A 9,092-nucleotide genomic window follows, 5' to 3' on the forward strand; every position below is an offset into this window, starting at 1 on the left:
CAAGTAGAACAGGGCAACAGGAAAAGAGAAAGTTATCTATTCTGAAATCTTTTATGGGGACTCTTTTGCTGAAAGTCCTAAAGTCAGCCATGGTGAAGACTTCTGTAGAAGGTCAGTTAATGTTTTTCTGTGGGCCTGGAACAGAGGGGGAAGACGGGGAAGGTGTGGCTGTGAGCAGCTCCGTGGATCTGAGAATGAGGTAGGAGAGATGTAAAAGAATACTGGGAAAGGGGTTTGTGATTTTCCTAGCAACAAAAACTTGAGCAGGAGAACAGGTAGAGCAGAGGGGAAGATGGAAGTTAGTATCCCTAAAAGCCGGTGAGGGACTTTAAATTCATAGTAACCTGTTTTCAGTGATGACAAAGCAACTTTAAAGGCCATTTTTACTACATCTTGGATAGGAGTCTGAGGGTTCTCCTCAGCTGGTTTGAGCTTTGGGTTAGCTGATAAGAGGAACTGGTGGGACCCGGTGCGGGCACTGACTGGAGAAGAGAGGAGTGAGTCGGTGGAGGGTTACCTCAGTACCTGCTACCTCAGCAACGGGGCAATGGTCTGAGATCCGGTGGAGGTTTGGGTTTTTGATCTAGTAATTGGAGGGGAGAAATCATGTTGCTGAGGTGAGAGTGACAGCAGAGAATCTGGAGCAGAAGGCTGAGTGTGAGGACCTATTGGAGAAGCATAGTTCAGGATGTGAGCGGAGGAGGGAAAAAGCCTCCACATAGGGGAATCTCCTTTCACCCTTTTGAGCACTTGCAGAAGTTAAAAAGGTCATGCAGAATTTGAGGATCCAGAGACCCCTCTGGGGGCCATCAGTTTTGGTTATCTAATTGGTATTAGGGCCAATACTGTGTACAGAATTTGATGAGGAGTTTGGGTTCCATTATGCACGGCCTGTATGCTCACATTCCTGTGACTTACAGAAGAAGTTGGCTTTCCCCCCACACAGCCGTGACTGTTTGTGGCTTTGGTAGTCCACCGGGAAATCATAGTAATCTAGGCTAGCCAACCTGCATCTGGCTCACGTGTTCCTACATCCGTAATGATTGTTTCCATTATCTATGGTGCGGACTGGATTTAATGGAATTTTAGTGGGATCCTCTTCATCAGGTATATTCCAATAGAAAAGACCTATAGCCAGCTGACAAATGTCTGGGTGGAGAGATGTCCACCAAGTCCCTAAGTGGGCTGTATGTGAGATAGATCATACTTTTTAATCAGTAGGATTTGTGATCAGCCATCGCTGCTGATCGGGCTGATGAGGGTTAGGACTACTGGTGGTCAAGCGGAGAGTCTATAGCCTTAGACACAGGGTGAATACACAATTTGAAAGTGTTACCAATCTTTTTCAGTTTCCAGCCAGAGTCTGGACAGGGGGCAGGCTTGAGATGAGAGGTATGGATCCAGGAAGTGATTCTGTCTACTTTTACCACTGTAGGTGTAATAAGTAGCACCTTGTATGGTCATTTCCAGTGGGGTTCCAGGGATGACACCTGATGTCGACTTACGTAGATGAAGTCTCTTACTTGATATTGATGTAGAGTCCACTCATCCCCAGGTTTATAGTCAGTGGCCATCTGTTTTCACAGGTATTCCTGAGTTCTTTCAAGAGCTTTAATTCAGTCAAGCAATGGGGTGTGGAAGGGATCGTTAGGTCTTAGAGTTGGGGTTAGGTCCCTTACTGGATGAGGGGCACCATCGAGAATTTCATAGGGGGTGAGGTTACACAAAGAAACAGAGGGAGTATTTCTTCCACAAATAGTGCAGAAGACAGGAGCATAGTCCAATCTATTATGCAGGTCTCTAAGCTTAATTTCTAAGTTGTGAAAGTGTCACAGGAAGAAAGGGCAGCCTCCATCTCATGGGACCCTTTGAAGGAACTGTTAGGACAAAGTGGTTGCCAAACCAGTGACCTCATTCAGTTCAGGACAGAAGTGACCTACCTCACTTCCTTGGTCTTGGAACATTCTGAACTTGGAATCCCGGATGCCAGGTACACAGAACCAGTCCCAGTCCCAGTCCCAGTGGGCTCACTTGTTTGGTTTTACCAAGGACAGAGTCAGTCTTTCTTGGTACCTACTGATTTGAGCATGGCCAAATGCCAGGAGAGCTTTGGAGAGGGGCCTTTCCTGAGAAAGAAGGTAGTGGCTCAAAGCTGGCTCCTGACAACTTCAAAGAGTTGGCCAAGGAGTCCAGATCTGAGACAGTACAGGCCATTTTGGGGGAACATAATATGGTCCAAAGGTCAGAAGACATTCCGGAGATTCAGAGACCTACTTAGGAGAAGGAAGTCCTTTGTTGTTGTGGGTGTGAGTTTGTTGTTTTGTCTCATGTTCTGAGAATTGGTAGGAAAGGCAGTTTGTTTGGTTTGGAGTGGACTGTTTCTAATAAGTCGTTTGACAAGGCAAGTCTTTCTGTGTCTATGTATCCCACTGTGTCCGTAGTTGTAGACATTAGAAAACATAGTGCATCAATGAATGTGTCATGTCTAGTAGAATGCTTCCCAGAATTCATACTGCCCAATTTATGATTGAACTGCAGCTTGCCTTATGGATGGGTAGCAATGACTATCTTCCTAATTTCCTGTTTTTTTTCCTGAATTCTCCAGAATAGGCTCATGGTTTTCTGTCCGAGATATGTACCACCTCCAAGCTCTGTGACATGGCCATGTACTGGAGAGCTGAAGGGAATGGGAGCTTCTCAGAAAACTCAGATATCAGAGTGACAAGTAAAGTCTATGTGGAGAAACCCTGCTTTGGGTAATTTGCTTACCTATGGTTCTGGTGCTGTGAATATCTAGAAGGTCTTTGCCTTAGGCCACCCCTTTGTGAATCCTGAAGAAAAGAGTTTTCAAATGAAAATGAATAGGCATCACCTGTGGCTCTTTGTTTTATTGCTTTGTAAAGAGATGTGTCTGAATCAGCCTCTTGGCCCAGTGTGATTTTTTGGAGAAGTAGAGCAGTATTAATGGCAGGCCTATTTGATCATTCCTGGTTCACAGGAAGGGTTTTCAGGCCACCCTGACTTTAGGCAAATTAGAGGCAAGGGAGATTATTCTTGACACTGTCTTGGTATGCGCCCCTCATAGAAACCTCAACCCAGAGGTTATGATGTGTGTCTATATAAAAGAAGATGAGGGCCATGTGGAAGTGTTTTGGTATTAATTGTGGTCAGTTGTGTGGCAGTAGGAAGAGATTCCTGGGTCAACCTTGCCTTGAACTATGGTGTGATTCCCCTTAGAGACTGAGTTTTGGAACTGAACTCAGAGAAGTATTACCATGAATTGTGTTGGGATTTTAGAAGGCCACACATGAGAGTTGCCCTTGGAGACTGAGATCTAGGCCCAGGATGGCTTTCCACAGAGCACTTTGAATCTCAGCTAGGATATCACATGATTTTATTCTGAAAGACTTGGCAGCCATAGTTGATAGTCAAATCACACATGGACCTCACATTGTAGACCTCAATGGGCTAGGCTTCATTTGACCTTTTGGCCACTCTTTGGGAACCCTTGCCTGTGAGAGTTCTCCAGAGCTTTCTTTGAAATGAGCTTCCTCACCATTTAATGGTTCCTGAATGAATTGAAACCCACAGTGCCACCAACTTCATCCTTGAAAAATGGCTAGATAAATACCATGGATTATTTGAAATTCCCATGAGCAGGTGGCACTGGAGAATCTTGGATGTTCTGTTACTGATTATGAGTGTACCAGACAGTGCCTTGATTTACTGGGTTTCATGAAAATGGTGTAGAACTGAGATGCCAGTACCTTGGAACCTGCTGAGTAGTGGTCCTAGAGCAGTAGTTTGCAGGTGTATGATAAAAAATCTGTGGTGGGGCCACGTGGATCTGCCATTGGCTTCCAAATGCCTTGTGACTAACATGGTGCAGCCAGCAGATCCTTATATGTAAAGGCATCTTGTTACATTGAGAGATTTCAGGGCAATGTTCAGAATCGGGTTGCTATGGACAAGGGGGCAAGCTTTGTGGGATAGAAGCCTGGTTGGGGGGTTCTCCTGCACACCCTGACCCACCACACGTGAGAGTACTCCCTCCAGGACTGTGTCCCCGTTGAATTCACTTTATTTACTGAAGCCAATACCAAACTCCCAGTGCAGCAGTAAGAATCACCAGGAAAAGTGGAGGATGACCAAATGGCTTCACAGTCCACACGAGGAGAAACTTCGCTCCCAGTGGCCACAGTTTACCTACAATGAGGGAATTCAGAACTGTTGCCTCATGTTCACTAGAAAATAGGAAACCATGTCCTTCAGGTCACATATATGCAGATCCAGCTTTGATGGTCTCACTACAAAGGAAGCTGAAGCTCCTGACAACAACATATATTACAAGGGCCCAACCTCAGAGGCAGTTTCTCAAAGAGTCATTAGGCCAGCAGAACTTCATATTTGTGGAGTAATTACACTATCCCTTACTTTTGGAAATTCCTCTACCGCCTCCAAGGCTGTGAACTCCTGAGCATTTTCATTTCCACATATGTATTCACAGATTTTCTAACTCTTCTGCACTAATTGTGTCTTAATTGGGGCGAAGGTTATGTCAAGGCATTGTTCTGGATGACAGTGGGATGATTTTTGTGTAGCACATATTTGCATACACATTAGATTTATTTTCATATTTTCCATTTGAAATACTGAATCCCTGACATTAACCCATAACCTACTAGACTCTGACTACTAATCGTAATATGATGGAGAACAAGAAACCTAACAGAATCGAAATACAGACCGTTCATAGGAGGCATGGTGTATACTTGGACTTGCCTTCTGCTTTATCAAGGGTATGTGTTATAAATCTTGTCAAGTTTTCATTGTAATAGTTCTCCATGAGTTTTTAAAGTTAACACATATGTAAATTTCTGTCTCCCATTCTCTGTAGCCTATTCATCACATGTATTTTTTATGCATATTTAGAATCCTACCTGGTATTACACGTACATTTTTGTAAGCTCGCTGATTTTGAAAGATACAAATTGTGATAAGATATCAATCCCCCAAAATAATGATGGAACTGAAAATTAAAACTATTGGTGAATTTCCTAGATGAACAACATTATATACAAATCGATGTTCAGTAAAATGAATATTTTTGGATATGTGGATGATATATATTTCATGGTGAATTTCGATTGGTATATATATTGCTACATTATAATGTCTGTGTATGTGTATCTATCTATGTATCTATCTATATATCTATATCTATATCTATATCTGTATCTATATCTATATATATATCTATATCTATCTATCTATATATATATATATATATATATATTGTCCAGATTTTTCAAAGTATGAAATATATGTGTCTTATTGTACACTCCCTAAATTTACTCATGTTTCTATATGTGGATTTATAATCAACTTTTCACAAGATAATTCTCAGAAATATTCATCCGCCTGAAATACATATTTATTTCCTAGTACTGAAAACTAATTTCAGTGAATGGAGCTTACAAATCCTAATATTTGTACAGTAACTGACTCAGGTTAACATCAATGCAAGTAGAATCCTATGGGACATGATGTGTATTTTGAAGTTCATTTTTACTCAACATTGGTACATTATTATTTTTTCAGTTTATGGACATCATAGATATATCGTTTCATCCACAAGTTCAAAAATTTATAGGCATTTGTTTCACTTTCAATCACTTCCTGCTTCAGAACACATGTATTCCTCTATGTTTCTTGACTGGTCTTTTCATGAGATTTCATACCAAACACATTAATTTTGATTTCCATAATCACTTTTGAAGCAAAACTCACATTCCATTCATATTAATTATAAGTCTGATATTACCATTAGTTGTATAACTGGTTTGAATGAATGATTGTATGTCAATATAAGATTTCTTATATCTTTTCAGATATCAATTCTATCCATTATTTAAAGTGGAACCAGTAATATTATTTATTCAAACTATGGTCTATTCATGCATTATCTCTATATTCATAGACACAGTGTACACCTCTTTGTACCCCCAATACTAATTTATACGTCTTCAAAATATTGCTCCCTGAAATGGTGGAAGAAATACTCATGTCACCTGATCTGCATATACATTTCATCACAGTTATATTCTGGACACAAAATGCAAAGGTCACACTTATGACTGTACCAAACCCTAAATTGAAAGTGAACATGGATTACTAAAAACATCCATGTCCAGGTTGCCTAATGCTCTCAAATATCAATCCTATTGGTGACTACATATTTGTTTCTTCCTAAGATTATATTTCCAACCTCAATGCTGTTGAATATATCTAATCCTATCACTCACTTTATACTTTGCCTGATTTCCTAATGTCTCTATTGATATCTGCATTCCTACATATTTTCCCCACTTCATCATTGTGACTGAACCTTCACATGTGCTGATATTGAAATTCACTCTCTAACCGAAACCCTATTGCTAAATAAGTTTTGGTCCAAATCCTATACTCATTGTTCTTCTGATACTTACCGACTATCTTCCTGATCTCACTGACTATCTCTGTTTGAGGGGATGTTCTCTTCTACATTCAATCATCCAAGGTACAAGTTCCTTTGTCATTGTATATCAGTTTATCTGAGATATCTGTGCAGAACGTAATTCAATCTAAGTAATACAATCAAGGGCCCAATGACTTTCTGGGCTTTAAATCTTACCTAGATTTCTGTTTTCATACTTATATTTCACCTATATATTCTTGTAAGTATCGCAGGTACCCAATACCATCATACATCCCGCAGAATTATTCCTAACCCAAATCGAACTGGTTATTAACCATAACCATACACTGTTCCCTCAATCTATCATTACAGAAGAGCTGGAAGAGAGTTGGTCTTACAATACAGTGATGGAGGGGATCTTCCACCTACTTAGAACCTCAAAGGTCCGTGCAGAAATTATATCTGGACAAGATGTTGGCAGCTATGAAGGACCTGAGAGACCAAAAGTCATCTTCCATGGCAAACAGCCTGGTTAGGATGAAGGGTTGTGTCTGAATCATCCTCTCTCTTCTTAATGTAGAGAAGATGGACCAAACCAAGCCTGTGTGGAGAGCTGTTCCCAGGTGGCTATGGTTGATATACCATTCTAACTTGTGAAAATGTCACAGGAATTGGGGCAGCATCCATCTCATGGGACCCTTGGAAGCAACTGTTAGGGCAAAGTGGTTGCCAAGGCAGTGACCTCATTCACTTCCTGAAGAAAGTGACCTCACCTCACTTCCTTTGTAAGGGAACTCTCTGAAATTGGGATCCAGGAAGCCAGGCTCTCAGAGCCAGTAGCAGTCCCAGTTGGCTCACATGATTAGATTTACCAAGGACAGAGTCAGTCTTTATTGGTACCCACTAATGTGAGGATGGCCAAATGCCAGGAAAGCTATGAAGACGGGTGTTTCCTGAGAAAGCAGGTAGTGGTTCTGGCAAAGATACCAGATCTGAGAGAGTACAGGCTATTTCGGGGCAACATAGTATGGCCCACCAGTCAGAGGAACCTCCGGATAATCAAAGACCTACTTCGGGGAAGAAGGTGCTTTGTGGGTGTGGGTGTGAGTTTGTGGTTTTGTTTCATGTTCTGAGAATAGGTAGGAATGGCGGATTGTTTGTTTTTGAGTGGATTGTTTTTAGAAAGTCGTTTGACAAGGCGAGGGTTTCTAACTGTGTATACCACTGTGTCCGTGGTTGACATTTGAAAAAAGAATGCATCAATGGAAGTGTCCTGTCTAGTAGAAAGCTTCCCAGCATTCATCCTGCCCAATTGATTAATGGACTGTGGCTTGCCTTATGAATGGACAACTCCTATTATCTTCCTAAGCTCCAGTTTTCTTCCTGAATTCTGGCCACTCTCTGGAATAGGCTCATGGTTTGGTATTCAAGATATGTACCACCTCCAAGCTTTGTTACATGGCCACGTACTGGATAGCTGAAGGGAATGGGAGCATCTCAGAAAACTCAGATATCAGTGTGACCAGTAAAGTCTCAGTGGAGAAACCCTGCTTTGGGCCTTTTGCTAAACTATTGTTCTGTTGCCCTGAATGTCAGGAATTTCTTTGCCTCAGGCCACCTCTTTGTGAAGCCTGAAGAAAAGAGTTTTCAAATGGAAATGAATGGGCATCACCTGTGGCTCTTTGCTTAATTGCTTAAAAAGGGATGTGTCTGAATCAACCCCTTGGCCCTGTGTGAGGCTGGGGCTTAGATTCTTTGCACCTGATGGATCTAAAGAAAGATCCCATGTGTGAGTCCAAAACCAAAATGGCCAAAAGAGCAGTCAATGTGGATGAAGTCTCTTGCCTTACTCTCTAAGTCCTGACTTCTCTCAAGTGAGAATTGATATCATTTGTGTCAAATGAGTTCCTCAAAGCCTTGCAGAGGCTAATGCATAGGTGCTTGGATTTTCTCATGACTCCAATTCACACAAAGAATCTATACTCAACGGTCAGTAAGAGTCAAAATGGAGAAACAGAGCAGTATTAAGGGAAGGCCTATCTGATCACTCCTGGTTCACAAGAAGGGTGTCCAGGCCACCCTGACTTTAGGCAAATGAGGGGTAAGGGAGCTTATTTTGGACACTGTCTTGGGCTGCACCCCTCATGGAAACCTGCAGCAAGAGGTTATATGATGAGTGTCTCTATGGCAGAAGATGAGGGTCATGTGGGAGTGTTTTGGTTTCAATTGTGGTCATTTGTGTGGCAGTGGAATAGGCCACTAATGAGATTCGCCCTTGTAAACTGAGATCTAGGCCACTCTTTGGGAAAAATTTCCTGTGAGAGATCTCCAGAGCTTTCATTGAAATGAGCTTCCTCACCATTTAATGGTTCCTGAATGAATTGCTTCCAACTTCATCCTTGAAAAGTGGCTACATAAATATCATGAAATTTTTGACATTCCCATGACCAGGTGACACTGAAGAACTTTTGATGTTTTTTTGCTCATCATGAGTGTACCAGACAGTGCCTTGATTGTTTGGGTTTCATGAAAATGGTGTAGAACAGAAATGCCAGTAAGTTGAGCCTACTGAATAGTGGGCCTAAAGTGGTGGTGTGCAGGTGTGTGATAAAACATCTCTGGTGGGGCCATGTGG

This window comes from Callospermophilus lateralis, unplaced genomic scaffold, assembly GCF_048772815.1.
Source record: "Callospermophilus lateralis isolate mCalLat2 unplaced genomic scaffold, mCalLat2.hap1 Scaffold_60, whole genome shotgun sequence".
Lineage (NCBI taxonomy): Eukaryota > Metazoa > Chordata > Mammalia > Rodentia > Sciuridae > Callospermophilus > Callospermophilus lateralis.